Source organism: Caretta caretta, chromosome 8 (genome assembly GCF_965140235.1).
Source record: "Caretta caretta isolate rCarCar2 chromosome 8, rCarCar1.hap1, whole genome shotgun sequence".
Classification (NCBI taxonomy): Eukaryota; Metazoa; Chordata; order Testudines; family Cheloniidae; genus Caretta; species Caretta caretta.
Window position 1 is genome coordinate 89,157,210 of NC_134213.1, and position 18,056 is coordinate 89,175,265.

At 40.1% G+C, this 18,056-nt stretch overlaps 1 protein-coding gene across 4 annotated transcripts in view; it reads left to right on the plus strand.

Annotated features, from left to right (window-relative positions):
• GNG12 (G protein subunit gamma 12) overlaps positions 1 to 18,056 on the plus strand; it is a 90,287-nt gene that overhangs the window by 40,972 nt on the left and 31,259 nt on the right. For 3 of the 4 annotated variants that reach the window (XM_048861667.2, XM_075131754.1, XM_048861666.2), the window contains 2 exons: positions 7,391 to 7,449; positions 10,544 to 10,672. The gene's annotated coding sequence lies outside the window, so the exon portion shown is untranslated. Of the gene's footprint in view, positions 1 to 7,384; positions 7,450 to 7,924; positions 8,006 to 10,543; positions 10,673 to 18,056 lie in introns of those variants that run through there. The other variant, XM_075131755.1, reaches the window with a different exon arrangement.

The following is an 18,056-nucleotide window of genomic DNA, read 5'->3' on the forward strand; positions in this document are numbered from 1 at the left end:
GAAAGTATGAGACAAGCATTATACTGGTTGCTAGTCTAATGGAAATTCTTGATACCTAAATTGCTTTTTTGAATGTTCACAGCAGTGTACAGACTTTTACTAGTCTTTACAATATTCCAGTGAGATAGGAAAGTAAATACCTTCATTTTATAGATGAAGAAATTGGGAAATAGAAGTATTACATGAATTGATTATGTTTATACAGTAGATCAGTGACGGACCATGATTTGTTTGAGCTCCTGGGTCCCAAGCCTGTGCTCATTCCTGTAGATTATGTTCTCACCTTCTTACTATCTCTGATAAAGAAGAGTAATGTGGGTGGGTTTTTTGTTTTGTTTTTTTTTAAAGTTTTTGAGGTTTTTTATGTATCCAGTATTATTAAAATATTAAACAGGCAAGCTGCTTTTTTGGCAGTGCGACAGAGAGCCGAAGTTTAAAAATTGCTTGATCATTTTCAAGCACTGAAATCAGCCTTTCATAAACGTTTTTAGGTAAATTCTATTTCTAACCAAAAAAATAAAAAAAAGGCTTTGGTTTATTTCACAGTTAAATGAACAACTAGAAAATTAATCAACATTTTTAAAACTAGGAGCTCTACTTTACAATTGTTTTGAAAGGCCTTGGATTTCCATTGCTTGCAAATGGTAAAGCCGATTCTCTGACTATATGCTGCATTGACAGATTTCAGTCACCTTTTGGGATTGGCACTGAAATGGCAGCCCCCAGTGAGTAGAAAAGCAGCCCCCATACTAAAGAAGCATTGGGTATTTATAATAGCTGTTTGGAACATGTTTTTAAAAATACCCTCATGACTTACTAAATATTTATTTAAGTATCTGTTGTGTTATGACTAAATCATTATAGATTTCCCATTAGTTGTCACTGCTTTGGAAGTGTTTTAAGCTAAACTGGAAAGAGGCACTCTTATTCTGGAATAAGAGAATCCACATATGGAGTTATTCTGGAATAGTTATTTTGTATTAAATTCACACCTCCTTTATTCGAGATTTAGCTTTCATGTGTAGACATGCCCTTACTACCCATGTTGATGTCTCTCTGTAATTTTGCCTCAAGTGGTTTTTATGCAGCTGTACTGTAATTTGTATATTTGCTTTTTAAAATTACTCTGGGCTACAATCATTCCCTCTGTTCCTGCAAATGAAGGGAACCTCAGTCAGATGGATCTGTTATGAAGGACAGAAAAGGGGAGAGAAATTTCAGGATTCTTCTTGAAATTGTTCCGTTGACAGCGGGACTTGCCTATGGATCTCCATAGATACACTGAGCTCCTCAGAGCTTATGCACAGCTACTCTGCTGGCTCATCCTCCTATAACCCATGTTGCCATCAGGTAACTTTCCCCACCAGCTGCTCAGTAGCAGCCCCAAGAGGCCCAGAAAGAGTTAACATGGTTTGAAGCAACATGTACTCCTATTCATATAGTCACAGGATCAGCAGAAGCAGAGGATGTGGAAAGTGGGTGTTTCCTTTCGCTGCCCTCCCCCAAATCCTGGAGTACCAAGTCTCAGAACTGTAGAGGAGAGCTTCTACTATGCCAGTGGAAGAGATGGGGTGGTGGTGTCAATCTGACAGCACCATTGCCTCATTTCCTGCCCACTATATGTGGGCTTATTCTAAAAGCTTCACAAGCAAATCTTGATAGGGGTGCGGGGGAGCTTTATTAGGGCAGTTCTGCCCTGCTTTCTACATCACAGTTGTACTAGTAGTGGTTTTTAATAACTGGTTGATTTGATAGGAACTTTGAATTATTACATTTTTGGAGTGGAAAATGGCCATTAATATATGGCATAGTTTATTTGTATGTTCATTTAAACTGAAAATTCCCTAGCATGCTCATTATTCAAAATATATATGGCAACTTGAGTAGCTAAACTCTCTCAGTTCATACTACCTGTTATGTGATTTGGATACACCAGATTAATTCCTGAAGTATCTGTTTCTTTGTCATTACATTAGTGATTTCCCTTGTTTTTCCTCAGATGTCAGAAAGCAGGTTATATATAGATATAGATATATATAGTGCTTTTTTTATATCCTTAATGTTTTAAAAGACTGTTCAGTATCTGTGACTGTGTAGACAGAAACATGTATGTATAACCTTTCTTTTTTCCTTACAGGTTTTACTATTTTACGTAATATAAAATTAGACATTGCACAGACATCTAGGGTAAAAGCATCATAAAAGCTTTGTTTTATGCAACACAGCTATTGCGTGTATTTCAGGGAAGAATAAAAGTGGCACTATTTTTTATGCCTTTGCTTGCTAAAGATTTGAAGCAGAAGCCCAGGAGAGAGAGAGTACAAGTGACTTGCTGCAATTCAGCAATCTTTGGGGGGGAGGGGGTTGGATTTTTGTTTTTTTTTTTACTGCAAACAGTAATTTTGAATTTTACCAGTCAGTTTTTTCCTTCAATACTGAATTAATGGCATTTTTTGTTGTTCTTTGTTAATTATATTGGGCTATATTATACCCCCATCCCCAGGGAGATGGAGCCCCTTGAGTGGGAACACCAAGAGTACAGGAATCTCAGCAAGGTTTTGTGCACACACAGCTTTGGGTGATTATTCCCTCTTCAGGAAGAAGGTTTTGGGGGCTATGAGGTGGAAGTATTCCAAACATCACTGATCTAGGGTCTCTGCCCAGAGGTTCAGCCCCTCTGCATTTTTTCAGGCTCCCTTTTAGGGGATTTTCTGACTCATTTTACTCTTCTTAGCTGTTCTGCTCACTTCATCAGAGAGAATGAGTAGCAGGACCATTAGTTTTTACAGTTGAGTATGTAAGGCTGTGTCTACACTACAGACCTTACAGCAGCATACCGGTTGTAAGGTCTGCTGTGTAGCCGCTCTATGCCAACAGGAGAGAGCTCACCCACTGGCATAATTAAGCCACCCCCAACGAGCAGTGGTAGCTATGTCGATGGGAGATGCTGTCCATACCAGCACTTTTGTCAACAAAACCTTTGTCAGTCAGGGGTGTGTTTTTGTTTTTTCCTCCACGCCCTGACCGACAAAAGTTTTGCTGACAGAAGTGCTAGTGTAGACAAAGCCTAAGTCTTTAAAAGTTTGCTTTAAAATGTATCTTGCTCTCACAAGTATACACAATTAAGTGTCAGTTTATTGAGTAAAAAGGATTCAAGCAAGAGAAACAGTTGGTCTATTACATTCTAAATCTAAACCTTTTCATCTTTAACATGTGAGCATTATATTTAACATTTTTTAAATGCCAGCAGGAGGGAGTTATGTATCTGTTTTTAATTTAACAGTCAGTACTTATGATCATTCTACTTCTGATGTGCTGGAAACTCATTTTACATTTCGTGCACAGCAATAAGTGTAAATCTTTAGCTAATTATATGAGCCATGGCTCTGCTCCAGCTCTCCAATGGCACTGGCTTCTTGTTTTAATTGCAAAAAATTCAGTGAGTTCCCCAGATCCAATGGCTTCTTTCAGTTCTGGTAATGAATAATCTGTTGCTCATCTACATTTTCAATGTAATAGTCACCAAGTGTGTATAGTATACATCCTGTGTTTTTTGATGGAGGGCATCTACTTTAGGCTATAAAGGGTTATCTATGTTTTTTTTACACTTTGTTTTTTACACTTTGTACACGCTTAAGTGAAGACGCTTCTACGCCAACAGGAGATCTCCTATTGGCGTATTCAATTCACCTCCATGAGAGGCAGTAGCTATGTCTATGGGAGAAGCTTTCCCGATGACATAGTGCTGACTACACCAGGGGTTAGGTCGGCATAACTATGTGCTCAGGGCTGTGGATTTTTCACACTTCTGAATGACGTAGTTATAGCAAACCAAGCATGTCATGCAGAGCTGGCCTAAGAAGAGTATAACATATCAGTACTGATCATAAATACAGGTATAAAATTATATACATAAATTGCAATATATGGCTGGTACTGAAAGATATCTTGAAGCACATTATAATTAACTGTGGGGAAAATAACATTTATTTTTTTACAGAACAATTTCAATAAATGTTACTGAAAAAGTACTAATTATGCCTGGCCCTGAATGCATAACTTCTGGGATCAAATCAATACGGGCTTTAAGAATCAATGAAAATGTTATTTGTAACCTGTTTTTGTACCTCGTTAGTAAAAGTTACATTACTTTTTGTATTTGACCACTCTCTCTTATCCAAAGTATTATCGACAAGGTATGAAAGTGCCACATTAGTCTTCAGTTAATTTGACACCCAGGTTTGTTTACCCAAATAAAGAAAAGATCTAGTCACTCCTGTGATGGTGCACAGCTTTTTCTTTTATTTTCAATTGAGGCCTCAGCTAAATTATGCTTCTGAACCATACCTGATCCCATTACCTTTCTTTCATGCACAACAACTTTATTAAATCACAATCTCCCAGGGGCTGTGATTAAGTCTTAGTTTTAAGTTTAAATCAATAAATCTTCAATGAAGCAAACATTTGAGATTGATGTTAAATACAATATCAGGTAATTATACCTGAAATTCACCGTTCTTGCAGTGGTGAACATTGGTTGCAATGAGAGCCAATGAATCTTAGATCTCCCAGACTCTGAGAGCTCTTTTCTGGGATCATGGGACTTTAGAGGAATCCGGGACTGTAAGGGCATGTCTATACTGCAATAAAACACCTGTGGCTGGCCTCTGTCAGCGGGCTTAGGGGCTTCTGGCTGCAACGCTATAAAATTACAGTTCAGATGTCTGGACTTGGGCTGGAGCTTGAGCTCTGGGAGCCTCCCCTCTCACAGGGTCCCACTACCCAGGCTTGGCTGGAGTCCAGACATCAACACTGCAGTTTTATAGCCCCGCAGCCCCATGAGCTCGCTATATGGGCCAGCTGCAGGTGTCTTATTACAGTATAGACATACCCTAAGACTTTGTCTAAAGTCCAGCGTTTCTCAAATATGGCTGCATGTGGCCACTAGGGGCTTTTTGTGTGGCTACAGATTCCTGGGCAATGATGGGGATGGGTGCAAAGCAGTGGTAACAAACATACAAATATTACTTTTCACAGAAACAGACTTGCTAGCTAGCAAGTCTTTTAAAAAAAAAAAAAGCATAAGCAACAACAACAAAAAAAGCCAAGAACGTGCAAAGCACACTTGTTTCTGTTCTGTTTAGGTCCAGTAAAGAATAGAGACCACTGTACGTTATTTTTATTGAGTCTGCAATAAAAACCTACATAAATAAATTATGATTTGGACTTGTATATGTGCATATTTATTTGTTTTTTTTCCCCTAAAGTTAATTAAGTATTTTAGGAAAAATGGTCAGAATGGCCACCAGCAAGAGTTGGTGGCTGCACTCTGAGGCCACCAAAATTTTTCTTTTGTGATCCCCTGGTCTAGGCTAGGATTTAAGGGAACATTGTCAGCAGGTGTTAGCCAGCACCTTCTAATGAACACATTTGAAAGTCTCTAGCATAGACAAAGCATTGCATACTCTTAATATGGGTTAAAATGGCATTAAAGCTTAGGTTCCCTGCTTCAACCTGACCAGTTTAGCATGTGTTACAGGCAGCCTGACTTGTTTACACTAGGCAGCTAGAATGTGATCACTAACACCATCTAACAATGTACCTTTAAATCCTAGGCTAGGCAAAGCCAGTAAACCTTCCACCTTCACTAGGAGCTCAGCTTTGGGAGCAGTGAGCTTCGGAAAGGGAAAATTTTTATGCAACTAAAAATTATGATTTCCTTAAAATGTTGATAGAGGGTTACGACGACTACTACTACTCTGAAAAAAAAAAGCAAAAAAAAAAAAGCAATAGCGAGTGCAGCAACTTGCCAAAAACATGACACCAAAAGCAAAGGGGGAAAAATTATACCCATGATCCTTAGTTATGATGTGAGAAAACAAATATATAAAACACTCTAAAAAGGTTTCTCTCCCAGTTATTTAAATCCTGGTTTTCTCACTGATGATGCCTGAAACCAAACTTTCCCTCTTCCCTGGGATGCCTGAAACCGACCTTTCCCTCTTCCATTGATTGTGCACAGAGGTTTATTGGCTCTGCTCTGATAGTGCAGAAAAATTATTTCTAGACTTCTAGCTAGAAGTGTTTCTACTCTGTTATAGCATACACTTTTATTGTGCACTTATGCATTTTTCTTTGATTTAAAAGTAATCTCTCCCAAAATGAAAAATGAATATAATTTTTTGTTCTAAACATTAAACCATATCAAAATCTTTTAGCCAAAAGCTTAAATTTTTTGCTGATTTTTATCATATTTAAAGTGAGACAGAATATGTAAAATATCAATAATTGTGGTAGGGGAGTGAGCAGCTTGATTGTTGCTAAAGGCCTGATGCTGGGAGGGGCCGAGCCTCTCTTTACAGTCAGGCTCAATAGTCAATAAACAGGAGTAGGAACAGGGATGAAATCCTGACCACACTGTGGTGAATGGGTGTTTGGCTATTGACTTCAGTGGGGGCCAGGGTTTCCGACACTGAGGCTAGTGTACAACATAGAAACTATGCTTGCATAGCTGTGTTGGTTTATGCCCTCATATAGATGTAATGTACACCCACAGAAGGACTATTCCTACCAGTGTAGGAACACCCCTGCCTCAAACAATGTTAGCTACCTTGACAGAAGGTCAACAGATCTGTCTCTACACTGTTTTGTGAGCATAGGTGTCAGACAGGGGTGTGACTTTTTTCACAACCCTGACTGATGTAGCTATGCCAATATAACTTTTAAAAGTAGACAAGCTCCAGCTGACTTTTCAAAGAGGCATGGGTTCAGATCGTTTTTCAGAATGATCAAAGTACTATTATTTTTTATTATTGCTTTAGTGTCTCCTATATGCCAGGCTCTTCCCAGACACAAGGTGCTGTTCCTGCCCCATAGAGCTCTCGGTTGGAAAAGACAAAGGAAGTGTGAAGAGTTGGGAGATGGATAAAATATACAAAGGATTATTTGTCAAGTAGATACCAAGTATGCTCACTGACCCCCTATCTAGCCATTATCTGCTGGCTAGATAAATCTGTTCTGGTTTCTTGTAGTTTAACCGTCGAAGGTGGTCTGGAGGGGAGACGTAAAACTGTTCCTCTTGGCGGCTCCTCTGGGAACTTCCCGATTTTTTTTATTATTTTTTTCACCCATCTTTGGGAAAACTTCCTGTGCTGTGGCCATAGCCGCTGCTGGGTTTATGCTTTGGGAGGTGAAAGCAGTGTGTGGGGATTTTTTTTTTGAATTTTTATTTTGCTTGGTTTTTTTGTTTGTTTGTTTGTTTTTGCCTGTATATAAGGAAACTTTCAAAATATTGTAGTCTTCTTGTAATAAGAAATGTCAGCGTTCGATTCTAATCTTTGGCTTTCTTATCCTGTGGGTATAGCTGTATTTTAATTTTACTGTGTTACAGATTTACTACACTAATTAAACCTGAACAAGCTGGGACAAGTGGAAAGACTTCTTGTCTAGGTAAGTGTTCAGCACACACCCTTTTCTGTCTTTGATTGCAAAATATAAAAAGGCATGATATTCAATTTCGCAAACCAAGTTGCCTTAATTTTACTCTGGAGTAAAATCAATAAAATCAGCATTTATATTTGGCTCTGAATTTGAACATTCTTGTTGCTCTGGAATAGTTTGCATATCCTGCTTGGCTGGGAGGCAGTAGTAGCGACTGAATCTCTTTTTATTATGAAGAACCTACTAAACAAATTAAATGTATTGGATGGTCATTTTTTCCTCATATTTTCTATGCTTTTATCTTCTCTATTTTCTCCATTTTCTTCTGTTCCTTTCTCATCTGTCTTTTCCCTTGCTTCAACCTTTTTCAGTTTCCTTCCTTAGTTATTCCCTCATATCTTCCCCCTGCAAAATATCCTCTCACACATCCACTCTCAATCTTTTTTCTCCCTTTTGCTCTTCCACAATCGTCCCTAATGCCCAGCAACTGTCCAGTGCTTACAAGGTGCAGGAGAGGTGGTGCAGGGGAGGTGAACAGAAGCATGGATGGCACTTCCAAGTCTAGGTCAGTAACTGCCTGCATATAGTAGCATGACAGCTAAGCTTCCTGTAGACTTGCCACTTGCAGCAGCGCTCAGAGTCTCAGACTCTGCTCACATGTGATTGTACAGCCCCGTCTGTGCTATGGAAAATTTCTAAAAACTTTCCACGATAATTAACACTTGTTTAGCTTCACTGGTGTTAGCATATTAGGAGACTTCGTATAGATGTCAAGTATCAGGGGGTAGCTGTGTTAGTCTGTATCCACAAAAACAATGAGGACACTTCAGAAGTGGGGTTTTTACCCACGAAATCTTATGCTCAAATAAATCTGTTAGTCTTTAAGGTGCCACCGGACTCCTTGTTGTTTTTTTGGTATAGATGGGCTGCTGGCATCTTTAACATAGTATCATAACTCTTTTCAGAGCAGCTCTAATCAGCACTTGTTTGTTAATAATAATTAATAATAAAAGAATCAGCAGCAACTGGTATCCCATCCATACTAAGACTTCCAGAGATGCTAACACTAGTGGCGCTGAACAGATATCTGCAATGATGGGAAACTTTAAGAAGATTTCCTATGTCTGAGGAAGAGCTGGCTCATAAGGTTGCTGATTGTGAGATTTAATTGAGTGGGGATATGATCATTTGGTAAATCTGTGGATGGTCCCTGAGGTGCACAAATGCTTCCTAGTTCACTATCAGTTCCAAATAATTATTATCCGTTCCAAAAATTCAGTTATCCGACAAGTCTACTGGGGTTTACAAAAATCAAGACTAAACAATGTCTTCTGTAAAACTGACAGGGACTTTGTCAGTTTTCAGGGATACTTGGTTGCCCATTTATTTATAAAACCCTGAAACTGTGTGGTGTTAATTCACATAAGTACAGGGTGGGTGTGATCATGGTGGACAAGAGTCAGTTTGTTTGATTTTCCTGCGCGGAAATGGGTAGGCAGAAGTTGGCAAATGATTTTTATGGGCATTTATATCAGGATACTATCTTGTGTGAAATCAAGCACTCAGATAATACTGTGATGGAGGCCATATAAAAACCTGGATACATTACACATTATGGACCATACCTCCAAAACCAATAGTGGTGGCTGTTTTGGGGAGGCGGATGAGAGAGCAAGAGAGCACTCGCAGAAGCAGGCATGTCAGACATCTGATCAATGCCATTTCACCTTGAATAAAAATGTAGTGACCTGGACTATACTTCATTTTTCTGTGTGCTGCTCTGATGGTGTGGATTGCACTCTCAGCAAATTTGCGGATGATACTAAACTGGGAGGAGTGGTAGATACGCTGGAGGGCAGGGATAGGATACAGAGGGACCTAGACAAATTGGAGGATTGGGCCAAAAGAAATTTGATGAGGTTCAATAAGGATAAGTGCAGGGTCCTGCGCTTAGGACGGAAGAACCCAATGCACAGCTACAGACTAGGGACCGAATGGCTAGGCAGCAGTTCTGCGGAAAAGGACCTGGGGTGACAGTGGACGAGAAGCTGGATATGAGTCAGCAGTGTGCCCTTGTTGCCAAGAAGGCCAATGGCATTTTGGGATGTATAAGTAGGGGCACTGCGAGCAGATCGAGGGACGTGATCGTTCCCCTCTATTCGACATTGGTGAGGCCTCATCTGGAGTACTGTGTCCAGTTTTGGGCCCCACACTACAAGAAGGATGTGGATAAATTGGAGAGAGTCCAGCGAAGGGCAACAAAAATGATTAGGGATCTGGAACACATGAGTTATGAGGAGAGGCTGAGGGAACTGGGATTGTTTAGTCTGCAGAAGAGAAGAATGAGGGGGGATTTGATAGCTGCTTTCAGCTACCTGAGAGGTGGTTCCAGAGAGGATGGTTCTAGACTATTCTCAGTGGTAGAAGAGGACAGGACAAGGAGAAATGGTCTCAAGTTGCAGTGGGGGAGGTTTAGGTTGGATATTAGGAAAAACTTTTTCACTAGGAGGGTGGTGAAACACTGGAATGCGCTACCTAGGGATGTGGTAGAATCTCCTTCCTTAGAAGTTTTTAAGGTCAGGCTTGACAAAGCCCTGGCTGGGATGATTTAATTGGGGATTGGTCCTGCTTTGAGCAGGGGGTTGGACTAGATGACCTCCTGAGGTCCCTTCCAACCCTGATATTCTATGATTCTATGATGCATGAATTTCAGGAAACAAGTCCCTGCTCCAGTGTTTTTAATTGTAATTTCCGAGCATCATCTGCTGCTTTGGATGGGGTTCTCCTCCCAAGCTGACACATGATGCTCCTTCTGGCTTGTTCATTCAGTTTACTGGCAGTCAGTCAGTTGCAGATGACTTCTTGATTTGTATCTGCTAAAATAAATTGATTTTGTTTAACAGTCTTGAAATACCACACACCTTTCTATATGGGTTTCTCTTCCTTGTCACAGAACCAATAAAATGGTCAAAAATAAAAGCTCTGATAAATTCATAAAACCTTGACTTTGCATTTATGTAGGGCCTTCCAAACAAGGACCTCGAGTACTCTACAAATAGCCTCCCGTCAACCCTTTCAAGTGGATGTTATCCCTGTTTTACAGGTTAAAGAATTTGCCCAAGGTAACACCCCACTGTGTGGCGGAGCTGGAAACCGAACACAGATCTCCTGACTCCTACTCCTGACTCCTGTGTTTTGACCACAGGACCATCTCTGCCCTACATGCTGTAAGGTAAGCTATTTTTGATAAACAACTTTTCTTTATAAATTAGTCTATAGTTACTTTTAGATGATTGGAAAACTTTCCAATTGTAGGCCGACAGCACCATCTGGAGGGTAATTGGTATGTCCGTTAGAGAGAGATTTAGAGAAATCTCACTACAGTTTGAGGAGTACGAATTGTTCTTTTAAATGACATTTTGTTGATATTACCTGAATGAGATAATTTTGAGTGGTTTCAAAGTAACTAGGTCTAGGGTCAACTTTCACTTTGATACTTTTATTTACTGGTAATGGTCTGAGTTTTGGGAATGTGATCAGTAAAAATAGAGGGGGAAAAAGACCTAATATTCTCCACTGTTCGCATCTCTACCAATCAGTTGTGCTTGACAGAATTGCACATGCCATGTGACATGGTAAAGGAGCGCTTGACCTTAAAAAGCCTAAATCACAGAAGTAGCTCCATTAGTCAGTGGGACTACTTGCATAAGAACTACTCTTGGGAGTAAGGCTTTGAAGAATCCAGTCCTTAACTGAGTATCCAGTATGATGAATCCAGTTGAGAAAATTGGAAGTAAATGCCTTATGCTTTCATTCACTTCCTTACACCTTAGTAGGGTTTTTTATGCTATTCAGGAATACAGCCAAACTAAAAGACACTGGTAAAAATGGTGTTTGTTTTTTTTTAAATGTACTCACTCTGAATAATCTCTTGAAAGCAATAATCTGAAATCTGTTTCCTTATAAAAAGGGATCTCTTTCACTGTGCACATGCACTGAACTGATGAATGACTTTGGAAAAGTCACTGTACCTCTGTGTTCCTCAGATTTTTCAATCTATAACATGGGGAGAATGATACTTTTCCTTCATAAGTGTTTTGAGATCCGCAAATGAAAAGTGCGATACAAGAGTTAAGTGTTGTTGTACTATTTATTATGGAAGTGATTGTGAAATGTATTAATGTACATCAGAATCTAAGCAAGACATAAACGGAGTATTCCAGTCCCATGCTTAAACCACTAACTTCAACTCTCTCTCTTGTAGAAAACCATCTCTTGGTGCATTTATTTCAGTTTCACATTGCATACTGAAATATACAGTCTTTTATACTGACTCCACTGCAAGCCCTAGCGTAGGTGGTGTGTCGGGGTGGGATCATAGCATGCAGTGTGGTAGATTCTAGGCAGCACTGGGGCCCTTAAGACAACCAGGGAGGCTTCTGAAACTTAGGCCCCAAGGGCTGTCTTAAATTACTCTCTAGGACCTCTGTCCCCCAAAACAATTCAGGATCAGGAGGGCAGAAGGCCACCTTAACTATTTCCTTCCCCTGGGCTGCATGTTCTGGCACAGCACAGAATCTCACCCTTAAGATCCATTGTGCTAGGAGCTGTACATTCATATAACAAACAATCCTGTCTCAAATAGCTCATAATCTCAGTGATTGTAAGGCATCTTTTTTTTTTTATCCATGTTTTATTTTAGCATCATGTCCTGTATTTCTCGATGAGGACAAAACTTTAAGATTTCTTCTCAACACACAGTTTTTCTTACACTAATCTCTTTAATGTAACTCAAAATTAAAAATATAAAACAAAGGACTACAAATTCCAGAGTATCAATTTTGTTGATGGTCTGATACATCTGACTTATTTGCTGTCCACTAGGTGTCACTCTTGTTCTAATATTAGAAAGACAATGAAAACGCTTGCGTTCACAAGAAAGTGAAAGAAGTAGAGGCCTATGTAAGAGATAAATTAAGTAAGTCTTAGGATTTTCAGTCTGCATTCATAATTAGAAATGAGGCTAGCTATGTGACAGCTGAGCAAGCCTGAATCTGATGTTCAACTTTGAAATAACAGAGGTTTCTTTGAGAGGATGCAAGAGGTCTGTTAGCTGGGGAGTCATCATTATCAAAGGTTTCAGAGTAGCAGCTGTGTTAGTCTGTATTCGCAAAAAGGAAAGGAGTACTTGTGGCACCTTAGAGACTAAACAATTTATTTGAGCATAAGTTTTTGTGAGCTACAGTTCACTTCATTGGATGCATAAGGATCACTCTCCTTACAATGTGTATGATAAACACCCATTTTTTCATGGTCTGTGTGTATATAAATCTCCTCACTGTATTTTCTACTTTATGCATCCGATGAAGTGAGCTGTAGCTCACGAAAGCTTTTGCTCAAATAAATTGGTTAGTCTCTAAGGTGCCACAAGTACTCCTTATCATTATCAAACGTGCATAGCCTACGAAGGACTGTTACACTAATGACAGTGACTACAGTGGATGGTGTCACACCAGGTGTGTGGTGAAGTTGCCAGATAGGAGTCAATCCTGTGATTTCATGAATCTCTGGAGTGGCCCTGTGGGTGGCACCAGGAAGTGTCAGAGCATGCACCACTTCATGTGTTGATGGAGAGTGTGAAAGCATAGTATGCTGGGGTATTTTTGTCCATCCTGGAAACATGGCTGAAGAGCAAGCAATGCTGCTTTTGGATATAATGAGGGCTTGAAGGAAGGCCGGATATTTGCAAAACTGACATTTCACACAAAGTCAAACTACTTTATGCTCAGGATTTAGTGCTGACAGCACATATGGAATACCTCTAGCTGCTCCAAGTGTGCTTGTAGGAACTGTGACACTGGAAGACCAGATTTCAGCTTATGCCAGGGCTCACTGAACATTGACAAATGTATAGCTGGAAACCAGTCTGGCTCAGCTGTGTGTGAGTACTGTTAAAATAGATTTTAGAGTTATAAGTATGTGTTTAGTCTTTATGAAATGCTTGTTGGATGCTGTATGTAGTTATCTTACTTATATTTGTATCCCAGGTTATAAGGTAACATTTAAGTGTTTGCAACTGTAAAAATGTTTGCTCAGACTGTAAACCCCCACAGTCAAGGGAGAAACATTAGTGAGATGCTAGTTTACCACATGAGGTGTCCTCTTCTCCCACAACAAAATAAGGTCAAACAGACAAGCCATTGTGGAACATCAGTGGACAAAAGACTTTATTGATTGCTTCCCCCACATCCATGAAAAGGATATGTGTGCACAAGCCCTCATCCCACCCTTGCTTGAAAGCTGGGTGAAGGGAATAAAGATCCCTGTCTAGGAGGAAATGTGATCACTATACTGCTTGTAATTCGGAGACAGCAAATTTTTTAAGCATAAGCAAGGGATCCCCAAGCTTTTTGGCTTGGTTAGCCCCAGGGGACATACAGAGCTTGCATATTATACCAGCTAGTATAACTTTTTGGAACCTAAGACTGTACCTTATGTATATACGTTTACCTGCTTTATCCATTTAAATAATTCTCTTACTACTTTTTCTTAATAAATCATTAGTATTATAGGATTGGCTACAAGAGTTATCTTTGGTTTGAGATCTGAGGTACAATTGACCTGGAGTAACCTGAATATTTTTGGACTAGGAGTAACCTGAACATTGTTATGATTTTTGGTGTAAGGGGCCATCTATCACAACAGCAGGCTTGCCTGGGTGGCAAGATAGACCAGAGTGCCCAGGAGGATTGTCTATGACTCCATGTCAAGGGTGTTATAGTGCTTTAGGAGTTCACTCTTATTACTGGCTTGATGAAATCTAATTATAGAACTTAAAACCAGTTTGGGGTTTGCATCTTGTTCCTTGACAGTCTGCCTTGAGATTGGCATCATGCTTGTGAGCTACTCGAGATAGCTTGACAAGGTCCAGGGTTCTGACCCATATTGCAATACTGGTAATACACAGGTTTGATAGATCCTGGGCTTTGTTTCAGTGCAAAGACATTTTTGCACCCATTTCTCTCATGTGCATGTATGGCATCTGCAGAGCAACAGTGTGTAGATGCAGTTGTTGGTCCATAAGCCATTTCAAGGCCTCCTCTGTTACACTGTGGATATCATCCAATTCACCTTTCAATTCATATTTGGGTCACTGCATTATGATGTATTTGATGGTTTGGATGTTCTCATCACAGTTGCACGAAGGGGATTTTCCATTTTTGTTTCAAGTAGCCTCATCTTCCATGGTTTGTTCAGATGCGGTTCAGTGTGGTCCAAAGTCTGTGTGGCAGGTCAAAACTAGGATGGTGGCTTGCTGGGTAAGTAATAATGTACTTGTTTGAAATGGTTGATGAGGTCTGGACACTTTGCCATCCCTGGCCAGATCTAGAGACATGAGGTGGTCATGTGTGGTCCATAGTGATTTTCATGATTTCAGGTGTTTTTGGGGTATGTTATCCATAACCAGTTGAACTGGAAGTTCTGGGTAGTCTTTGGCACGTTTAAGTTCTCGTGCTGTGGCTATATCTCGGTTGATAGCTGGATGTTCAATGTTTGCTAACACAGAATGTCACAGTACAGGTGTTGATTTTAAAGTTCCCATAATGATTTGCATGATCTGATTCAGCTGCCCATCCACAAGTTGGGTATGGCAACTTCTTGTCTACACTTGTGCACAGTACTCTGCTAAGACCAATGTTCATAGCACTGCGGCAGTTGATTCCCAGCTTATTCCCACTAACTTCTGAATAATATTGATGCAAGTCTTACCTTTAGAGGCTACTTTCTCGAGGTGTTCATGAAAGATCAGTGAGCAGTCCAGAATGACACAGAGATATGTTAGTTTTGGTTCATAACCTTTCCACCACAAAACTCAACAGTTAGTGTTTTGTGTGATTGTATTGTCAAGGGGGAAAATAGAAACTACTGATTTGCTTGGATTTGATCTCATCTTCCATTTTTGGAAGTACTCCTCCATGATCTTAAGGTCAGATGTTAAGGTCACTTCAAGCTCTTTAAAGCTATGGGCCTAAGTTGCAAGTGCCAAATCATCAGCATATGCAAATTTCTGAGCTATCATTTCAGGCATATCGGTCATACATACATTGAAGAGTGTCGGATCATGAACAGAGCCTTTTGGTAGCCCAACATTCAAAGTGCATGGTTTGCTGATTTGACCTATATGCGCATCCTTCCATAGCTAAGCATGGTGTTCAGCAGCCTGTGAATTTGCACATGGGATCACTTTGGACAGTTTTGGTAGCACACCATCCTTTCAAACTGTGTCATATGTCTCTGACAGATCGATTCAAGTGGTACCGGTCTTGAATTTTCATTGGAATCCAGCCTCCATGTCTGCAGTGAGGTCCAGATTTAAATGCGTATGCTAATTGTGGTATCTTCAATAAATGCAGCATATTGCCTTTTCCCCTTTAAAAAAAATAAAAATCCCATGTGCAGCTTATAAGTATAACACAGGACCTGGTTGCAACAATTTCGGTGCAGTCAAAAACCAGCTTGCTTCTTGGGTAGGCTGGCATCCACAGTGGTCCCAATTCTTTTCAGAATTATACACTCCATCAGCTTGTAGGTGGTGGTGGTCAAGAGGGAGATTGGCCTATTAACTAGAAGAATGACAGGTTTCAGAGTAGCAGCCGTGTTAGTCTGTATCCGCAAAAAGAAAAGGAGGATTTGTGGCACCTTAGAGACTAACAAATTTGTTCGAGCATAAGCTTTCGTGAGCTACAGCTCACTTCATCGGATGCATTTGATGAAGTGAGCTGTAGCTCATGAAAGCTTATGCTCAAATAAATTTGTTAGTCTCTAAGGTGCCACAAGTCCTCCTTTTCTTTTAACTAGAAGAGTGATCTGCAGGTTTTCCAGGCTTTAGGATTGCAATGACCTTGGCTTCTCTCCACACAGGGAATTTCATTGGTCTCCAGGATGTTGGTGAAAAGCTACATCATCCATTTCCATGTGTGTGGATGTAGGTTATATAGGAACTCAGGATAGATACCATCTTTTCCCACTGCTATTCCCAATTCTATAGCTGCAATGGCTGTGTCAATTTTCTTACTTGTGGATGATCCAGACCATTGGGACGACAGAGCACATGTGGACATCACCTGCTGAAATTGATGCTGGACTTGTTTACTATGTTTGTCCACTGCACCCATAAGTGAGACATGCAGGAGGCAGTGAGACTTATTCGTCAAAGAACGTCCTGTTGGTTGTGACCGTTTGAACTCTGCTTGCAGCCTAGGTGGATGAACTAGTTGATGGTCTCCACAGAACTCGACCACACTTGAGTTGGGGGATGGTGGGTCTGAGGGCCCAGCTCCGAGATTCTGGGAAGCAGCTGTTAAACTGAAGGAGTTGCTTTTAAATTAGCTAAGTCTACAAGAAAGAAGCAGATAGTCAGATGAAGGGGGAAATACTGAATTTGGGGTTGTCATCAGAGAATTTTCCAATTTTAAGACTATGCATAGGGCATTGGACTGTCTTTAATAAGGCTGAGATGGATAATTTTGACATTTGTGACTAAACTGGGTATGATAAACTTTGTGACCAGTAAAGTGACCTGACCAGATACAGTAACTCTTCACTTAATGTTGTAGTTATGTTACTGAAATATGCTACTTTAAGCGAAACGATGTTAAGTGAATCCAGTTTCCCCATAAGAATTAATGTAAATAAGGGAGGCTAGGTTCCAGGGAAATTTTTTTTTCCGCCAGACAAAAGACTGTGTGTGTGTGTGTGTGTGTGTGTTCCCTCCCCACTCTGAACTCTGGGGTACAGCTGTGGGGACCCGCATGAAAGACCCCTTAAGCTTATTTCTATCAGCTGAGGTTAAAAACTTCCCCAAGGCACAAATCCTTTCCTTGTCCTTGGACGGTATTGCTGCCACCACCACTAAGTGATTTAGACAAAGATTCAGGAAAAGGACCACTTGGAGTTCCTATTTCCCCAAAATATCCCTCCAAGCCCCTTCACCCCCTTTCCTGGGAAGGCTTGAGAATAATATACGTATCAACCAACTGCCTTTAATAAAAGTACAGACCAGACCCTTTATTTTTAGGACACTAAAATCAATCAGGTTCTTAAAAGAAGAACTATATTATAAAGAAAAAAGTAAAAGAATCACATCTGCAAAATCAAGATGGAAGGTAACTTTACAGGGTAAATAAAAAAGATTTAAAGCACAGAGGATTCCCCTCTAGGCTTAGCTTCAAAGTTACAAAAAACAGGAATAAAACTCCCTCTTATCATAGGGAAAATTCACAAGCTAAAACAAAAGATAATCTAACGCGTTCCCTTGCCTTTACTTATAATTTTTGTAATATTAGATGCTCATTTCAGGTAGGTTTTTAGGAGATTTTTTTCCCTGCCTGGTCCCTCTCTTGTCCAGAGAGAGAGCAAAACAAAGAGAGCACAAACAAAACCTCCCCCCGCCCACCAGTTTTGAAAGTATCGTCTTTTCTTATTGGTTCTCTTGGTCAGGTGCCAACCAGGTTATTTGAACTTCTTAACCCCTTACAGGTAAAGTGTAAGTTTTAAACAAACAATTTAATACTGTACACAGCAGTGATGATTGTGAAGCTTGGTTGAGGTGGTGA